This window comes from Ciconia boyciana, chromosome 5 (assembly GCF_034638445.1).
Source record: "Ciconia boyciana chromosome 5, ASM3463844v1, whole genome shotgun sequence".
In the NCBI taxonomy this organism is placed as follows: Eukaryota; Metazoa; Chordata; class Aves; order Ciconiiformes; family Ciconiidae; genus Ciconia; species Ciconia boyciana.
In genome coordinates, this window is record NC_132938.1 from 11541172 (window position 1) to 11561765 (window position 20594).

At 38.7% G+C, this 20594-nt stretch overlaps 1 long non-coding RNA gene across 1 annotated transcript; it reads right to left on the reverse strand.

Annotated features, from left to right (window-relative positions):
- Positions 1-1535: 1535 nt before the first annotated feature.
- LOC140651561 (uncharacterized) lies at positions 1536-15638 on the reverse strand. Its single transcript, XR_012042444.1, has 3 exons — positions 15560-15638; positions 14957-15073; positions 1536-1586 (listed from the first exon to the last, which is right to left on the reverse strand). It is a non-coding gene; the product is annotated as an uncharacterized lncRNA (long non-coding RNA).
- Positions 15639-20594: the final 4956 nt, after the last annotated feature.

The window sequence follows — 20594 nt, forward strand, 5'->3', positions numbered from 1 at the left end:
GCTAGGATCTCAGTTTCATAACTTGTTTCACAACAGTCTGCTCAGAAATTACTAGAAAGATATTCCCTATTTTTTAGACCAACGCATTCTCCCTGACATAAAATGTAAAGCAGCAATGACAGTTTCTTATGCAACAAAAGGAAAACTGATGAAAACAGAAGGTGCTGTAGATAAGCTGACAACATCCCACCATATCACTTGTAATACTGAGTCCCACCCAGCTGGAAGAATTCCTCTTAACATCACCAGTGAAACTTTGGATAGGTCTGATCTGTTTTCCTGAATTTCAATAAAAGTTCGGTAGGACAAATGTCATTAACTAAGTTTAAAAGATTAGAATCAAAAAGTTTTTGTCTTGCTAAATACAGAACGGCTTCCAATTGTCACATGGGTTTTGACTTTGAAAACAGTTCCTTTTGGTTGAAAATTCATTTTTGGAGTAAGTCTTTTCACGCCTGTCAGAGTTTTATGTCTTCAGAGGAAAAATCAACACACTTTCCTCTTGCAGTTCTTAATAAGACAGCCTTGACGACTGGAGATTCGAGAAAATCTTCAACGGGTGTGAACAACTAATAACCAGGAAGGAGTTGCATTCCTGGAATAACCTAATCTCCTTTGCAAATGACATCTTGTTTTAATGAAGTAGCGCCAACTGTTCATTCTCTTTACTTTTTAAAGAATAAAATTATTTCCCAGGATTTTTTTCTGAATGTAAAATAAGCATTGCTTCCTTCTCTACTTCGTATTAAGATATTTAAATATGGGGCTGCTTTAAAAATGTAGGTTTGAACAGCAGAGAGGCTCAGTCTTGACTATGATGAGTAAGTTAACTATGTGAAAAGTTTGGTTTTAAACACATGGACAATGTACCTCTGTTCTGTTTTGGAAGAGCTAAGTGAGGAAAAGAAATCATGTTCTTCCATACATGATACATATTTTTGAAATGTCATTACAACAGGTACCCAGCTGGAAAAGAAAGAGCAAGACACAAGGTGCAGAAATGCCCATGAATACTAAAAAGTTCACTGTAAAAAAAAAGCAATGTGAAAGAAACTGGAGGTATTAACTTCCAGACTGGAGTTTTGCAGTTCTCTGAATATATATGTAAAGGAGATTAAAGCATATAACTGTTTATCTCAGAAAAAACTTTGCTTAGTATATAATAACTTCACAGTTTATTGTAAAGGAGAATTGTTATCTGTTTATTCCTTTACACCACATTCATCACTGATACCTTGTGATCTATTGTAGAGGCAAGTGCCCCAGGATAGCAAGGAATATTTAATTATCTGAGGACAACAACGGAGTATCCCTGCAGTGTGTATCTGGGGCCTTTTAGGGCAAAATGATTCTAATTTCAGAAAACATGAGTATAAAGCAAATACTAGCACAAACTAAAGTCACTAGCAAATGAAAGCTAATTTTTCAGTATATCTATGTATGAAATGGTCACTTTGTTATACCTAGAGGCAACAGATGATTTTTTAGGCCCCTCTTGCCTGATGACATAGGTGAGCAAGTGACTGAGCGAGTGAGCGAGAGTCCTTTCCTCTTCTAGGCGTGGAAGGAGTGTTGGTGGATGGTCACTGAGGAAACAGCATACAGAAAATGAACAGTTGGTTAAATCCAAAGACTAACGAAGTCCATGATGAAATTTCTATTGATGTCAGCGGGTCTTGAATGGTCTTTGATGGACCTCAGAAAGGATGATATTAAGGTGAGCCTTCAGGAAGAGAAATGTGGCAAAGGTTGGACTGCCTTTGTAAAGGTCTTATTTTTCTTTAATTAATAAAGTTGCATTTTAGCTAAATGTCACCACCTTCCACACCGCTTGTACAGAATCTGTAATCCACCTCAAAACTCAGCTCAAGGGGTGATCTGTGCTCTCTCTTCCCTTCGTTACATGCTGCAGCTAGTACACTCAGACCTTCTGGGTGCTGCTGAGACACGTCCACGGTAATTTTTCAGACTTACAAAATACTCTTTTGTTCATTAGTTCTTAACCCTTGTGACAAAATGGCCTCTGTATTCTGCTACAGTTGAAATTGCTGTTAGCATGGAGCCAGAGAAATTCAATGACAGCTGGAGAAGGCTTAAAGGCACTTCAAACTCCAGTCCTTTGCTGCTCTTCATTTCTGCAGAGAAGGATTCATGGTGCTGCTGCTTTACAAGCTAGAGCTGGAGACCAGAGGGGAGAGCAATTTGTTTACAGCCCTAGTTTTTCCAGCAAACATTTGGAGCCATTTAATACCAGTTCAGTAGGATTTCAAGCTGTTGCTGTTAATAGCAGGTCTGGTGACTTGAATGTAAATGTTGATCTTTATGGCAGTAAATTTGACTATGGAAGTGTTGTCAAACCTTAATGGGAATCTAAAGCCCACATCTTTGCACTGAAAACATCCATGAGAATTTGCAGAAGGCAGGGAAAAGCTTAGAGGTAGCAGCAAAAGGAGGATTTTGTGTGAAGTATAGTGACTTCTGGCCAATTCACAGATGTAGTAAAGAAAAAAAAAAGTTAGATGATACTGCAAGAGATTATTAATGAGAGCTGAATCTCATAAGGTTCACCTGCAGGTTCAGAGATCATTTCTTGTTCTTGTCAGCTCTCAGAAGCTGAGACACTTCTGCAGAGCTCAAAGTATATAACGCGCTGGATTTTTACAATTAGTTTCAGAAACAACAGCCTGTCTTTTCAATTTCCAGTGCTTCCTCACTTTAGTCGGGATGAAATGTCATTGGAAAAGCTTCTCTTACGTTATTCCCTTTCAGTGCACACCCTCCTGCAGCAAGACTGGAGTGTGACAGGTTTAATTTAGTTCAAAATTTTAGGGTGTGACTTTAAATTTTAAAAATCTTTAAACCTAAAAGATTGCACACAATTGTCTGGGCCTGGTGTTGCTCCCATTTTAGTCTTTCCCTTAGAAAACTTCTCTCCTAGTTGGTGTCAGAGAAGACTTTTGGAGCCATTTTTCTCTTTTCTACTTCAATTCATTACTTGGAAAAGTTGGTGCCAGTAATGTGGAAGGTGGTTATACAGTTAACAAGAAGGAAAAAGGCCTATGAGCCAAAAGACAAATACAGATATTGATGAGACTATGTGGGGCAAACACCAAGAGCAGAAAGGGTGTCAAATATAGGAGCGGCAAAATACAACCACAAACCTGTCCTTAGGAGGTGGGGGACGGCCCAGCTGCCTAGCTTAAAAGGAAATTACAAAATAAAGATGATTTGTGGTGTGTCTGCATTCCTGGAAAATTTAAGGATCATTTTTTTGCATCTTGTATTAAGTGGTCAGCAGTAAAAGGGTTTAACACATATTTCCTGCATTTTGGCCATGTTTTTAACAGATTCCTTTCCAAGTACGTAATTACAATTATCGTCTGCTTATGACTAGGATATGCAGAAATGAAGGGTGAGATGATTCAGAAAATTAGCACCTGAAAATGCAAATTGGTCTTAAATCAAATGTTGTTAGGGACAAATCCTTCACTACTTACTTAGTCAAAAGTCCCTGTTAAATGCCTTTTTGTTTCAGTAGGTTTCAGCACCTTAAGTGTAAATGTACTCAGAGAAAAATCTTTCTCCTTGAAATGATGGGGGTTGGATGCAAATCTATTAGAACCAAAACTTTGTGGTAGAAATGTATCTATTGCAGTGAAAAATTATGGAAAGATATCTCAGCTCAAGGACAAAATCTCTGTTTAGGATGAAAGAAAGGTTTATTTGTCACTCTCACCCACTTTCTGATTTGCCTTTTTTAAGCAAAACACCATGAAAGGTTTTGGTTTTGTGCTTTTATAGAATAAGAAATTCTGGAAATCTTACAAAGTTTTGCAGGAGTTTCAGTTTTATTCAGCCTGCACATAGAATTTTTATATTATCAGGTATAAGAAGAGGTCAATTGTAGAGGTGGGAATCAAGTTAAGTCTTCAGTTTATACACACACACACACTATATGTATAAGCAAGGCTTATAATAATAATTCACATACATTATGTGTGTTGTATGTGTGTGTGTGTGTGTGTTTGGTATATGTCTGTACACACACCGACATACAATAAACAAATATCAGCAGATTTTTCACAGTTAAGATTTTGGAGCCTCAGAAGCCAGACTGGCCAATCTGTGTGTTCACATGACAAATTTTAACTAAAACACAATTGTTGCAATAACGATCCTGCTACTTTAGGGTCTCAGTGCTGTAAAAAATTCAGCCTACAGTCTTGTTCTTCACTGTAATGTTTGCAGTGAATATTCAGCCTGCTTCGCTAAGGGCAGAGCTCCACTGACAAATCAACACCACAGTGCAACACAGTGACAGCTACTGAAATATTTGTACATATGCTGACCCAGGGATACCCTTGTATTTAGGAGGCTGGCAGCTCCTGACTCTCTTGATAAATCAGAATTATGCTGACTGCTTTGAATTGGACTCACTCATTTCCACTCAAAATTGTACCAGTAGCTGGAAAGGTGACAAGTCACTGTTATGTCTTGAGTGATTAAGTCCTAGTCAAGGATAACAACAGTAATAACTGGCTGACAAGAGAATCTTCCACATAAATAAGGGTAATATAATCAGTAGTGCTGTCAGCCTTCTTACATAGTTTACTGCATGGAAATTTCAGAGCCTCAGATGAACAGAAATGAAACAAAACCCAATCATGTTTACTGCCATGCTCTGCATTAAACTTCTGCTATACAATGGTATCATTTGCCTGCTATTGGTTTTACATGATGGTATAGCAATTACTTGTCCATTGCTCCTCTGAAAAATTGCTATGCAGCATTTTTCAGGCCAAGAGCATAATTAGGATTTGGAAAAAGACGAGAAGTTCATATGAGTAGAAAGATACTGCCAAGTCATATAGATAAGCTACACATGTAAGAAATATTTATCCACATGTTTTCAGGCATAAATAAAATATCAGATGACAGCTGCCAGAAAATGACTTCTAAATTTGTACATTGGTGGTTTTCAAGTACCTCCCTAAATTTGATGCTGACCTGTGTCAGAGACGAACAATGTAACTGAGCTACTCTGTGCTTCAGAGTGGCAATTTCTGTGCTCCTATCTCCATTTTTTATCACCAGAAACGTGATAATTACCACTGGTGTCTCAGTGCTGAATCTATAACATGTCAAAAGAAGAAAGGACCACTGACACATGGTATGGGTCAAAAATAAGCATTCTCTTTGGGATAGAAAGAAAACCTGGTATTTCCCAGCATTCAAGGAGTTTGGAAGTTCATTTTTAAATATAAATATTCCTTTTATAAAATATTGCTTTTTACCAATGTCATCACAAATAGACAAATGGGAAGTGATTGCTGGGCCAGCAGGTTACGCAGCCTGTGTGTGGAAGTACCTGCTTGTGAAATGGATTACTACTTTTCCACAGTTGCCAAATGACTCTTCAGTTTCTCTTTTCCAGATGTTTGAGCCATTCACATTACCTTAACTCAGGACAGCAAAGTGAGTATTTGTGAGCTCTGATGAAATGTAACAATGTATGTAGTCTCATATATACGCAGGACCTAAACACGACAGGGACAGCAATTTATTATAAGGATCTTCATGAAACCCCATTAACGCTGGTGAAGAGACTCCAACTGATTTTGCAGGGATTTAAAACTAGACACTGGAGATGGGAGTGAACAAAGATCCTTGGTCCTTCCTAACACAGTAACAAAGCACAGACAGAAATGACCACAGTAGGACTGAGCTCCTTGAATGCTTCCTGACAAGTCTGAGGCTGTATTTTGGTGACACAATATTACCATGTTGTGCTGATACCTAGGCTGATACCCAAACTTCATACAAATGCTCTGTCTGAATTACAAATATCTCCTCTTGATATCTCTGTTTCTCTGCATCCTGACTATTCTGGGGCTATTCTGAGCCTATTCTGGGGGAGTGTATTCAGGCTGGTTGTGTGTTCTTCCAGTTTATGCTACTGGAACTCAAAGCTAATTTGTAACTGATAGAAAAGAGTGTCAATAAATGTCAATGAATGGAAGAAATTATTATTATAATACTGGTTAATACCCCACATCTAAGTTTCCTCCATGGCTTGTTACAGAATTAATTTTGCATGTGGCTCTGGTACCACCAAGCCTCAGGAGACAGATTTTTTTTTGGAGCCTAGCTGCAAATGGGCCAATAATGTTCTGTAGCTATAAACATCAACAGAATTTATCAAAAAATATTTTTTCTTTAGCATAGAGAAGAAACGTTTTCCTTTGAAAAACAAATCCACAGCATAGTGCTTGGTAGGAGTGATATAATTCTTCACTGATCTCTACTGAACAGTTTAAAAAGTAACATACTATAGGTCTTTTCCAGATGAGCCTTTATTAGATGCACTGTAGAACAGCTCTCTATTTTCAGTTTGTTTATGCAGTTTCCAGTAGCATTACACCATTTACTCTTGGGAAGAAGAAGGATTATTACAGGGGAAAAAAAACGGAGAGAATGTGTCAGACAATGACAGGGAAGAGCAAATGCCTGCTTCCAGGTCCTTAAAGGAACTTGTTTGCATGAAAGCCATCTCCTCTATTACCATACTGAGCTTTGAGAAGTGAAGAGACGCTGGGGAGCTGATATGAGAGGCTGGTGTCAAATTCTGTAGACTGTAAAACTTTATTTTGCTAGGGTTGGAGCTGGCAAGAAATCAGATGCTGAAGTTAATATGGGTTAGGGATTTGTGAGGAGTTAAAATTCCAGCAACGTGGGAGACACTTTCTTTATATTTTCCATCTGAGTTGCACTTGCAAGATACAGGCAGATGCTTACAGATGAATGCCTGCATGTATAAAATAAGTACCCTCAGATTTAAAATTATCTATCCATGGATAGAACCCATTTTAACTTTGCACGAGTTAACATTTCCCTCTCTAACATTCAGATGCAGAAGGAAGCCACACTTAGGCATCTGTGTTTAAATCATCAGTAGCTCTTTTGCAACAAATCAAAATGCAGAAGAAACGAGTGAGATAAGCACCAGAAAAATCCACAGCAACTGTTAGTTTTGTCCCTTTTTCAGTTGGGTGAAATTTGGATTGCTGGATTGGGCCAGCAGTGTGTTACTGACATTTTTCCTAAATGGCAGCTGATCAAAATAATTACTACACTTACGAAAATAGGAGAAAAATAAAATATCTGATGTTTTTGGATTTCTCAAGCACAGGACATTGTTAACGAGTGTTCTCAACAGCAAACAGCTTTGCTCTAACCAGAAAACTCTTGTACTTCATTAGATTGTACAAATAAGTGGCTAACACTGTCCATTTGCTCTTCTCACTGACAGCCAAGAATCACAATGATCAGATTCACAGAAGTGCAATGTCTTGTACTTCAAACTTAATACAATCTTCAAGTAAAGATTTTTTTCACTACTCAGTTTTATTGCAGTATGTTTATTCTTTATTTCTCCTTTGGTCTTCAGGTGCCAACAGTTTTGTATAAAAAAAATAAACTAATCATTCTTGTTTGGTTTTCTTTCAGTAATTCTTTGGGCATTTTATTTTAAACACTTCTGCTAACCTTTATTTATGCACAAAGATATTATCTATGCACAAAGACTGCTAGAGTGTTAGTACTGTTTTTTTTCTAAATCCTGCACCTAAACCTTGATCTCTGTTATCTTTTAATTTCTCCATTACATTTCAGTTGAAAAGTGTCTTGTGTTTCTGAGAGTCACTTGTCACAGCTGAATTAGTATCTGCCTATTTGCTGTCCCTCCCCTTTGTGCAACTTCTTCTGGAGTGAATGCTTGGCTCAAGGGAATCACTAGGAGTTTTATCCTTCATGTTGATGGGCTCAAAACTTATCCCTACATCTTGTTTCTCTTTGAATTTTTTTTGTGTGCAGTTCTACCCATATCCAGAATAACTTGGAGTAACAGTGGTTTATGTGTTGGTTATGTTTGATTGAGGGAACAATGTGCTTCTCAGAAGAAGGAATTCAGTGAATTTATTTTAAAATCCTAATCTGTCTTTTAAATTTTTTTCTCTTTACATCTTCTTTTTCCTCTGTGCACTCTGCCACACTAAACCCAGCTGCAGAAGTAGATTCATCATTCCTACTACTTGTTATTTGCATTAATTTTCTTTATGGACTGTATTTTATTAATAATGGATGTGTGTATTTGTTATAACAAATAACTTTGTCAATAACATCACAAGTTATATATATGCTGTTTATATGCACAGTGAAAACCCAGCACAGGCAGATCAAAAACAAGTCTCAGAAATTATTCATAAAGTTTTTGTTCCTTAGATAATGTTTGAATTAGAATCAGTGATGGCTGCACCTCCAAACCAACTTTGATTTCCATATGGATGTCCTTCTGAACAGCCTTCTGAAAAGGATGGGATGAAAAGTTAATGGGATCCATTTTATCAGGTGCCCTGATACTTTCAATGCAAGGTCCCAGGAGAAACCCCTCAAAAACTCATCTCTCACTGCTGTTCAGCATTATACTTTGTTTTTTCTAGTACATTAAAAACTCAGAGGGACAATAAGGAGAGGAAGAACAGGAGTTAGCTGAATATTTCAAATCTTATAAAATATTTGGCTCAAAAAGGTCTCCAGCTTTCTGAGGACAGTCTATTAATTTATTTTTATATTCCTCCCTCAACTGGTTTATTCTTCCTCAAGTGGCATCCTGGAATACTGTTCATAAAGCCACCAGCAGAGCTTTTTTGATGCAAGTGCTGGCAGCAGAAAACCAAGCTTTCTGCTTTCTCTGCTGGGTTTCTCAAGAAGAATCATACTAGTGACACAAGAATGGTTTACATTTAAATATTTTCAATTTTACAGTTGGACTGGCATGTAGACACTGTGGTTAGAAAGGATGAAGAGGGAGATATCAAAAATGAAGACAGGTGGAAATATTTTTGTGATGGTGGTAATGAATATCTTATTTGAACAAAACCCCTGCAGATAGAAAAAAACACAGTGTTGGAGGAAAGACCACACAAGAGTTGTGCATCCTTAGAAAAATTATATTGGTGCTGTCATGGCCACTACATTGTGAAAATGGAGATAAAACATGAACAACAGATGTGAGACTTTTAAAATAAGTCTTTAAAACTTTGGTTTGAAAAAGGTTCAAACTGGCCTTTGCATAATAAGAGAGGCAGTACATTAAGCTGTGCCAGCCCCTTGTTAGGAGACTCTTCAGAGATCCCAGGTAGTTCCTCCTCCCTTTTACAAGGGTGTGAATTTGCAGGAACTCCAGTGAATATATGGAGCTTGCGAGGGGGTATAATGGGTACAAGTGAAACAAAGACATTCCCAAAGAACAAGACTCTTTCAAAAAGATGATTAGGTTGGAGTCCAAAGCACAGTCAGAAGTGCACTAGAGAAGTTGGTTCTAACACTGAAAGTCACAGATGTAAGTCACTTGCTGTTACGGTGACTAGCTTGCTCTCAAGGGACTTATTGGTGACGCACTGCTTATATCAAAGCTAGTAGGCTAGTTTCCTGTTTACCAGTGTTGAAAACTTACTGATGGGATGAATTCTAAATAATTTTGTTGTTTCTAGAGAAGTAAACTTTTATCCATCCTCCGAACCATAGTTGAAATTTCATTGTAATGACAGATCATCAGAGGTTCAGGAATGTTTGCTATCCCTGTATTTTGTCATGGACCAGAAAGAAAAGTCATAAAAAGAGCAAGGTGGCAAACTCTTGCTAGTCAATAGTAGGCTTTAAAGCCTTTCCAGGCTCTGTATTATTAGGATATTTCAACCTCAACCTGTAGTATATTGTGGCAATATACTACAATAGTTGTTTAACAAATTACACTAAGAAATAATGCTATTCTATCCCTAGGAAAGCTTTTCCCCATTTTGTGCAGCTTCTTACAAGCACTGACTAATTACAACTTTGATGTGCACTGGCCTAGGTCCAAATAACTGAAATCCCACAGGATGCACAGACTGTCATTTTTCAGAAGCTTGAGTTAGAGAAGCAAAAATGTCTGTATCTTCTTCTTCAAACTGGCTTCAAAATCTAAAGCCTAAGGGAAAACCACATGATTATACTCTCTTTAGTGTCTAGTGGTCTAGCACATACATAAGACCTTATGTGGAAAACATTTAATATGTGATAACTGTGATTAAGAGCAGAATTTTAGTAAAGTACTTTCAGTACCTTGTTAAATTATCTTCATTTATTTTATATGAACATGGAAAGGAGAAGGGTGTATTCTCATAAAAATATTTGGTTGATGAAATTGCCTCCTTGGCAATGAAAGAGCCCTATCTAACATTTTTCACTATAACCCTTCTAAAAATTATAAGAACAAACATGCTTTACTCAACTAAGCTATCTCATTGTAAAAAATCTTCAGATGTCTAGAAGAGGCATTTTATATATGTTTGTTAAGAAACTGATTGTCTGATATTCAAAATAAATCAACTTCTGGGCATTTAACCACCACAACAAAAGGTGAGCTTATGTCAAATAGATTTCAAGCATGCATGTCTGATTTGTTCTGTGTATTTAGTTTAATACTAGTGGTTTGGAGACTCTGCACAATAGCTTTTACTTGGCACTCGTACATATTCAGTTGCTATAACAATTGTTTTCCATTGTAATTGAACTTGCCTGTTCCTTTTCAGATCAATGCAATGTATGTTCCTGATTCATGCTTTTACCCTGCCCAAGTCTCCCACTGCAATAGTCAAAGGTTAACTGGCTCTCTATTTCTTGATGTCCTCAATCCCTGACAGGATGCCCTCCTTGGGCTTGCTGTGGTTAAACGCAGGGTACCAGCTGCAGCATGGCAGCAGCTGAGAGAAAGCAGCAGCCTGCGGTACGCAGGTCATGTTGGGTGAGGCACGAGGGCTACCCTGCTGCAAAGTTTAAGACCTTATGTTCCCATGAAAAAACTACTCAACCTTTAAGCCTTTGAAAAACCTGCTTCTATACATCAGCAGTGCGTAGCTGGAGGTTAGCAGCTAAATGTGCCGAGGACCCGCTTTGGATTTAGCTTGCTCCATCCTCACTACAGTGCCTGGGAGGGGACTTTGACCATGGGTTTCATCTTCTGTGACACAGAAAATGAGAGTTGAGGACTGCTTTTCCTGTGCTCCCCCAGCTGGAGGGGTACCCCACTGAAAGCAAGTCAGGAGAGGAGAGGAAGACCCTAGGATCAGGCACCATAGGGACAGAGGAATTTTTCTGGAGGTGGGGAGGGTGCTGGGAGAAGAAGAGACCTCGCCATGGGGAGTGATGGAGAATGGGAGCCAAAAACAGTGCAGATAGGATCTGAGGAAAGGAGCGCTCTGTAGGAGGGATGTAAAGGAAAGGAAACTTGGGGAATTAGACAAGGGAAAATGCCATGAGTGGGATGACAGGGCAGAGCCGGCCTGGGGACTAGGGAGGCACAAGAGCAGAAGCCATCAGGGTGAGAGGGGCCTGGGGAATGGAAGATGCTCCCTTGGAGTTAAACCTGAGAAATGAATCCAAGATACCTGCATTTTGGTGCTCAGATGCTGCTGGCAAATGAAGTGGGGCAGTGCCGGGCAGGCAAGACCTCCCATGATGGTGAGTTACTGCACAACCTCCAGTGCTGGGTTTCTGACCTTGCATACTTCTGGCAGGCTCCTTCCTTTGCCTTGTTTGGATGTGGGTGAAGGAGCTACTGGGAGCAGAGGCTGGAGACCTCCTGCCCCATTTACGTGTCTGGTACCAGAGGAGTGAGTAGCAGCCAGGACTGGCCCCTGCATGCACGGTGTCCAAAACTGCTTCCCTGCTGGAGAACCATGGGATGCCATGGAGCGTCATGCCAACTGAAAATAAAACAGGCTGATATCTGCTATTTTTAAAAGTTTATGGATCTGCACACCAAGAAATGTCTCCCCAGAATCTGCCTGGAGACAGAATGATGTGAAGGCTGCGCCAGTCAAAAATGAGGAATTGCCAGAATTAAAAGCATGTGTATATTCAGCAATCCCTTCTTCAAGGCACTAATGGACTGTGCTTTGGGGGCAGATTAGAGTTTTGTAGGGCAGAAAGTTGTTGTCCAAACACCTAATTTTGCCCCACTTTGAAATGGTTTCACTTGCTGCAAGAACTTAGATGAATGACCGAAGGAGGGAGCGCAGGCATGGGAAGGATGGTCTCACATTGAAATGCTTTAACTCCCAAGAGAACTAAAATCTCTGCTTCACAGTTGCCATTACTCTACCTGGGAATTCAGGCTCTGCCAATGAGCTTTTGAAACCAAGGTGGTCCAAGAGACTGTAATATTTCTGGGGCAGTTTAACTTAAATTTGGCCCAGCAGAATAATCATGATGGTAAGTAACCTTCAGAGTATTGTCATGAGGACAAGGGGCCAAAGAAATAAAAATTTACCCCCTTTTGCAGAATGAACAATTCAGGGTTTGGTGTCAGAATACCTGACATCTGTGAACTCTAATGACAATTTTGAACTTATGTCAGGGACATTTTGTGCCAAATGTTGCCTACAGAAGAAAAAGCTCACACTAGTGGTATTTGTTGCTAGTACTTTGCAGGAAAAAGGAACAAACAAAGCAAACAAAAAGCTTCACTGTTCTTCAAGGTAGAATGTAGGTAGAAGGACGGTAGAAGCAGATATTTGATTACTTCAGACATATTAAAGCTGGAATACATCCTTGCAATATCATCTCCATAGGAACAGAGATAAAATAACGACAGAAAAATGACAAAAAAGTGGACACATAATCAGTTAAGAACATATAAGGCAAATATGAGGTGCTAGGTGTCATGGATAATGGAGTACAGTGTCCCCATCTGAAAACTTTGTACTTTAGGATTGAAAAGATTTTCTCTTAAATGGAAAAAAAAGACAACCCAAACCTAATATTTTCCAGCTTTTATAGTTCATCACAAAATGGCATTTTTAGGTCATCGAATGGAGCTGGTAGGAAGTATATGAGTAAGCAGTTTGAGAAGAATCAAAGAATATATTGAAAGGCAAATCCTTCCAAGAATATTCAGCAGTAATATTGCTTATTGCTTTGCAGTAAATCTAAATGCAGCTAGTCAGCTATCCTCCTCAGCACACCACTGCACTACAGTAATTACATCACCAAATGAGCTTTCGAATCAAAAGTGAAAGGTTTACTGAAGACAACAATAAAGAAAGTGAAGCTTCACTGGTGACTTTTGCATCCTGTTTTAATTCATTTGAACCTAATCCTGGCTCTTTTTTCTTCCTTTTTTTTTTTCTCCAAAAAGTTTTTGAAAGTAATTAACGTACTCTGGCAGTGTTTCGAAACACCCATCTGGATGGATTTTGTTGTGTGGGTTTTCTCAGAACTATTCATTTAACTTTCTGCCACAGCAATACTGTGCATATGCCTTGCTGACAAAAAATTTCCATTACCATTTTTAGAGAACTGCCGCAAATGACCCCAAAGTCTCATTTCTGTGTGATAATACTGTATTTGTATGTCTACCATTAAAAAAAAAGAGAGAACTAGATTAGAGGTTTTGTTCTTTCATGTGGATTAATTTCCATGTATCAGCCCTGAATATCATCTGATCTTCACTCAGTCATTCAGTACTGTGAATTTCCTACTTCTCTGCATAGCAGCTTTTGACTTAAATATCCTGAACAATTTCATATCCTCTGCAAAATTTGTTCCCTCACTATTTACCTCTATCATTTGTGAATATGATGTCCTACTACATATCCTTTGAGACTCCCAATAAACTGCTAAAATGTTCATTTACTAATATATGTGGTTACAACAGGGCAGAGACAAAAATTCTTTTGGTTAATAGAGGGAAAACTTCAGCAGCAGCTTTTGCTGAAAGCCCTTGTCAATCTTTTTTCTTAAGTCCAAGTATACTGGATTGACAGGTTCACTTTACCAGTAAACTGCCATCTTCAGAAAACACTTATAGTTTTACAAGACATTCCTGTGACTCAACCCAAATCTATTATTTCACCCATATTTATTAATTCCATTCCTCATTACAGTTCCTCGCCAATCTGGCTGGTGCTGAAGTTGAAAGTAACTGGTTTGTCTTTCCCAAGATGACCTGAGTCACTGTTTGAGACACTGGTACCATATTAACCATTTTTTATTTCTCCAATTCTGAGGCTGGGTCAAGCAGCAGGTTACTTGCTTAGTAGTTTGGCAAGTTCACAAATCTGAAATTTTCTTTTTTAAATAGCAGCTCTCAGAGGTCTGCATTCAGTTTATTGATTTCTGAAATGCCTGCTGTTGATAATTCTGACTGACACAATTCCCCACCATTCTCTTCTCTGCTCTTCTGCATCAGTGATAAATTCCCCACCTTCCTTTACGATAAATGAGGATCAAAGCTTTTCACCTCCATTGGCTATTCATCCTACTGACTCTGGCAAGCTCTCTCTTTCTGATATGCTTGAAGAAGTTTTGATTATTAGCATTTATGTCTTTACCAAGTTGCTCCTATTTTTTTTTTTTGGCTGCCCTGTTGTTCATTGATATTTAATTTGTTACAATCCATTATCTTCCTCTCAAGTGGATAATACTTCCATTTTTAAGGGTGTGGGATTTTTTTCCCACTTCTAATGCCCTCTTTTACTCTTCTGTTCAACTATACTAGCTTTGAGGTGTGGGAATGGTCCTCTCAGGGCCTAAGTTTCTAGTATATGTTTTAATAGCATTTTACCTCATTACCTGCTCCTTTTAAATGGCTCTTTAGCAAGCTTCCTCATTTTAGGGTAGCTTTTCTTTTCTAATGTGTCATTCTACTGTGAGGGATATTCCTTGTTTTCCCTCTCAGTACCACTGTTAATCTGTATACCTTATGGTCCAAGTGGCTCTTCTATATGTACATCCTGAGCCTCTGGTTCTGGGACCTGCTCAGAGCTATTAAGTGCTTGTCCTCTTGTGGCTTTGCTGACTGTTTGCCCAAAAAGCAGATATTAACGGGGTGATTTCATCTTGAAATTAAATTTACCCAGGGTATATGAGGTATCTGATGTCTCCCAATGCTGTTCTCTGTTTCCTGCTCTGATTTGCCTCCTTCCAAAATGATTTTCAGTGCAACTCCCAGACCTCACTCCCACTGACAAGCCTGCGGGAAGAAGACAAACTGTGCTTAGAAACGTTCTTCTTGCCAAGTTCTCTACAAATCATCTCCACAAAGGGAGACAAGCTTGAAAGACTGCAGAGTGGAAGGCAGAGGATAGAAGTATGCAGAGCCTTTACCTCTTTCCTGCCTGCCAGAAAATACCTCTTCTCTCTGCCTGCGCTTCCAGTGCACATCACTTCTGCACTTACCTGATGCTCCAGAACAACCACAAAAACTCTCACAGGGAAAAGCTACCCAGTTCACATAGTTTAAACCAATTCAGGACTGAAGAGGTTTATTAATTTAAGAACATACAACTAACTGGCAATCAGCATACTATACATTTAGGATGAATACTTGCTACTCCCTATAACCCACTGATCGCCATGCTGGTGAGAAAGCTCACCACAAGGTTGCATATGCATGTTCGAGGTGCAGGTCCCTACTTGCTGCACCCCATAATCTACTAGCCAGTTGAACACTACTCACAGCATCCAAAGGGGTGACTGCTCCACCTGGCTGAGCGAAGGTTGAGATGACAGAAAGGCAGCTTCTGACAGGTTTTGACTCCTGCTGTTTCCACTTAAATATCTCTGCTGCTATTAAAATTTTTCATGCTTCTTTTATACTTCTTTTCAGCCTTACTCTTTCTTCATTTCTAAAGTTCCTTTGAAATTTCCTGGTTACGCTTTGATCTGGCTGATGGCCATCTTCCTCCTTAACTTGATTGGTTTGGGGCCAATGCCTCCCAGACAGTTTTACATATTTGATACATGCATACACTGTGCACACTCATACTCCTATCTTAAAAGCTGTGATTATGCAGGCCACTTGCCAAGAGTATACCATGCAGGCATCCCCACAAAAGCAGGTCAGGGATCTCTGGCTCTCAGTCCTGCACTCCGCAAAGGAAGAACAGACAGTGAGCCACTACTGCGCATATTTTCTAGAGGGCAGAGATGAATCAGTCCAGGTGAGCATAAGAAAGGATGCTTCCTTTTGCATCTCTCTGGACTATCCTGATAGTTGTCTCAAACAGTAAGGCTTTTCCTTTGATGTCCTGTATGAACCCAGTGCTCTTCCCCTGATCCTGAGTAAGAGTCTCCTGCAGATAAATTGTATTTGGTGCATGGAAGAGAAGACTGCTAACCAGCTACAAGTTAATTTGTGGTATCACTATGGTTTTTCTAACTTACACCATTTGGTTAGTCAGGAACGGTCAATGGAGAATGGAGACACAGAAGAACTGCGATCTTGTAGCTGTTCCCGGTAGGCTTCATTCATCCCGTGCCAAGAGGGAAAGTGATAGACAATCAGCCTTCCGTCACCTAACGCCACTGGGGATTTCTCCTCCATGAGAGCAGATTTCATTGGCAACTTAGGTGGATCCAGGCCACTTTCCTCAAGTGGATCAGGCATTGACATCTCATCCTTCATTCTTATGGCTAGTTCAGCTTCATGTACTCTCCAAGTTCTTGTGTGACAAAAAATCTAGTGGTTTTTCCTTTTCTTTTAGGCAGAAGTTAGTATTCATAAAAATCTATGAACCCACATGGAAAAAAACATGGAAAAAAAGAGGATTTTTTTAGATTCTTTTTCATTTATTTGATCCATAACATAGAAATTCAAGAAGACAAGTGGCTGCAAAAGTAATAAGGATTTTGTGACATGAAAACAATGAAGTCAGTTATGGTAAACCTTGTGGATGCCCACTGAGGAAAGTAAGGGATTACTGAAACAAAATGGTTAGTAGGCTGAAAATGAACTTACAGTACATTAGTTGATCCACACTAAATCTGGCACAGGGTAGGTTGTTCCAAAGCTGCCTCACATTTCTGTGTGCCCTGAAACAGAGAAAAGCCTCTGAACTTTCCTTTAGAGACTCCTAGCTTCCTTAAGAGACCAGGAAAAGGATTGAAAAGACTGAAAAGAATTGGCTGCAGAAGGAGGAATGCAGCAGCAGTTAACACTGAAAGGAAAAGAAAGTTTTAAGCAAAACCAAGATACTCGTGTCAAAGCTTGTAAAACTAACTGTATTACCAAATAAGGTGCATTGTGGAAACAGGAAATAAACATATTTTTTGTAATCAAGTTTTCTCTCCACCACTATAAAATAATCACCTTGATGAAATGCAAGTGGGACATTTATCTTCTTTCTTTACAAGATGTCGTGTGAACTTCTCTCTCCTGCCAATTAGTATTGATCTTCTTCACTTCATGTTTCCATTCTAACAATGAAGTAATACAATCTGACACATCTGAAATAATTTTTTCATTAGACTGCACCAGATCTTGTCAATACCTTAAGACAGTAGGCAGTCCATTGTTTGCAAAGATATCTATCCGTGTTGTCACATGGCTATAGCTCTTCATTTAATATCTTTATAAAAATAAGCTAGTCTGCAAAATATTCTTTAGAGAAGGTTTTGGAGTTCAAGTTGCTAGAAAAGTTAAGTGGCATGTGGCTAGAGGTAAACACTAGATGATAAATTGCTTTGATATAACTGTGACATTTGATCTAGTTTTGAATTGTTGCTTTTTTTGAGACAGAAGTGCGATGCATCTGCTTTCAGAGACAAGCTAAGCCACGTTTATATTAAAGCCAATTAAAAGTGTAGGCAAGCTAGCATAACAACATTCTCTTTCTGACCTGTGCTTCCTCAGAAAATGTTTTCCTTTTTGTTGCCTTACAAGGGCTGTAATTCCAACATACTTAAAAATGATCTCATCAAATCATTGGTTTGATCTTCCAAGCTAAAGATCAGTGCTAAGCCTATGCACAAACACATATACCATTTCCATTATATAAGTTCTTCCCTTCTGTCTTCAGGGATTTCATTTATACCTTGTCTTTCCTTGTATACTTGCCCGCTTATAATTCTGTCTTTTGTTTTACAGTCAGCTTGTAAGCTCCTTAGGGACAGAAATCATTCTTTGGTCTGAATCTGGGCAGTGTGTCACTCAAAGGGGTCAAGGTCTAGGACTGGAAACACTAGTTGCATGGCACAAAGCCACCAGACTTTCAAGTACTCTCATCTTATACATTTTCTCATGCACCTCAGGAGCAAGGGGAACAAGTTTGGTTGGGGTAACTCAGGTAGAATTGATCCTGCTTTGCTCTATGTGGAGGTACCTACTTCTGAGACAGACAACAAAGCTTGCATTACAGTCAGTAGCAGACTGTGGATACAGTTAGGATCTGATTCATCTGACCAAATAGTGGTATCTGTTTTCGAATTATGTGAATTGCTTCCTGGCCTCTAACGGCCTTTTTACCTAGATCTACAGTGACTACAGAGGAAGTGTAAACGGGCTTATTATATTTAGACATAGATCTATGCAGACATCTATGAGTGCAGGTCCTCACACTCAGCTGAGTAAATGTCACACTTTATGTCTTTCTCGTATCCGCCTGCAAATGTAGGCAGTTCACATTCTTTAATTTTGAACCTGCCAGAATAAGGAGAGTTCAGTTATTCTGCTCCACTATCCTAAATTAATGAGGAAAGACTAAAACCATGACATGATTGGTCTGACCTAATCCCAGTGGAATGATGGAAAGAAAGGTCAGCTGCATTTTTGGCAGAAATATAATAAAAAGGTCCTCTGAACACACAGGTGCATAGAAAAGTACAGCATATGTGATAGAAATAAATGATATTTTTAGAGCTTGACCCAGGGACTCGCTGATCTCAACTGAGACCATTTCCACTGACTTCAGTTGGTGGTGGATCAGAGCTTTTAACATGTTGCATCACAAGTTCCCAACCCTGCAGGCGTTCATGACAAAGGCAAAACCAGAAAAAACCAAGCAAATAAAAGGAACTGATCATACAAATTTACAATATTCTGAAATTAAATAATAACAGTAATAGTCCTGCAGTAGCTCCATGGTTTCCTTGATACACCTGAAGCTATGCCATACAAATTTGTGCCCAGTAGGTAGACCTTCATCATCTGTTCCTGACATGATGCAGAATCTGTGTGTTTTTATAATACTAGTTAACATAAATGCATAAATAAATAAATTTAAAAAATAAATCAACTGTCAGGCAGTCTTGAACATGAATGCATATAGCTGTAGTTATGAAGCGCGCTGGTCAAGATTTCCCCAAAAGACCAAAACCAACATAAAAACAGCCTCAGTAATTACTTTGGCACCGAGAAACAAATGGATATCTAAAAGTTTCTAAGCAAAATGGAGACGCTTATAATCCACTCTGAACATAACCAAAGGACAATTACAGACCATGCCAAGCCACTAATAACCTCACAAAAACATGAGAAAATTTGAAAACAGAAAACAATTAGGGGAGTCTTCTGAGTAGGAAACAACACGTATACAAGAAAAAACCTCTAAACATACAGTTCCATAGGAATCTGTGAAAATTAAGAGAGAAATCTAGCTCTAAGAGAGGGTTAGTAGCACAAAAGTTAGCATTTTCCACTCTAGTCTGTATTTTCTTCTCATTGATGGAAGTCCATCCTCTTCTTCTAATACTACCCATGCGTTCACTAAGCTATTTCCATGACAGATAAGTAGACATCCTAATCATTTCTACCCAGAGTTATTGTTTTTCCCTCTGAAGTCAAACTATTACTTTAAAAAGTCAGTGCTAATAAAGAAGTTAAATTAACTGCTATTAAGTGAATTCAAGCAGCATGAGGCTCAAAAGCAGCCTTCCAGATCAATTATTTCCTCTTTAGGGTATTCAATTGTACTTGCATCATCATAGCACCAGTATCCACAGCACTGCCAAAAGTCACAGGGTTTATCTTCAATTTATTATGACTGCAATTTTTCCTTTGGCTCCTGAAATACTTTATTGGAAGGTTTCAATAGGCAACCACACAACCCCAATGGCCCTAAATGGCTATGGTGTTAAGCAGCCTTAATAACTGGCAAACAAGTAAAATATCTAAGGTCAGTGTCTCCCTAAAAAAAAAAAAAATAGAGACATCCTCACATCTTCAAATACAGCAGCAGCCGCTATTTGAATAGCAAAGCTTCAGACTTTGTGTTGGATCTTAAAAAAATCAAAATAAAAATTTATGGACGAATGTAACCCAAACAACACACCCACTTACTGGCAGCTTTCCTTCAGCTACAAGAAGTTAGACCCTTTACGGGAAGTACCCTAATTTTGAGGTAGACCAGCAATGAGAAACTAAAGCAATGTTCCTGATTCTGTTGAGTATATTAAGACTAAGTTTGCAGCAAGATAGCTTTCTGAGACGGCCAGCCAAAAGGCATCATTAAAGAATGGAAGGAAAGAGAAAATTAGTGTAATATTATTTAACTCCGCACATGATTGTAAGCCATAAATTCTAAATGTTCCTTTCATTTCAAAGGGAATGTGAATAAATCATTCAACAAATCATTCAAAAATATATACAAAACCAAAGATTGTCAGAATCTTTTGATGAACTAGATTTGATGCAAACCAACCAAAACTCTTAAATGGAAATGGACCCAAAAATGTATATCTGGATGTAATTTCTAGGAAAACTGGCTGAGAAAGGA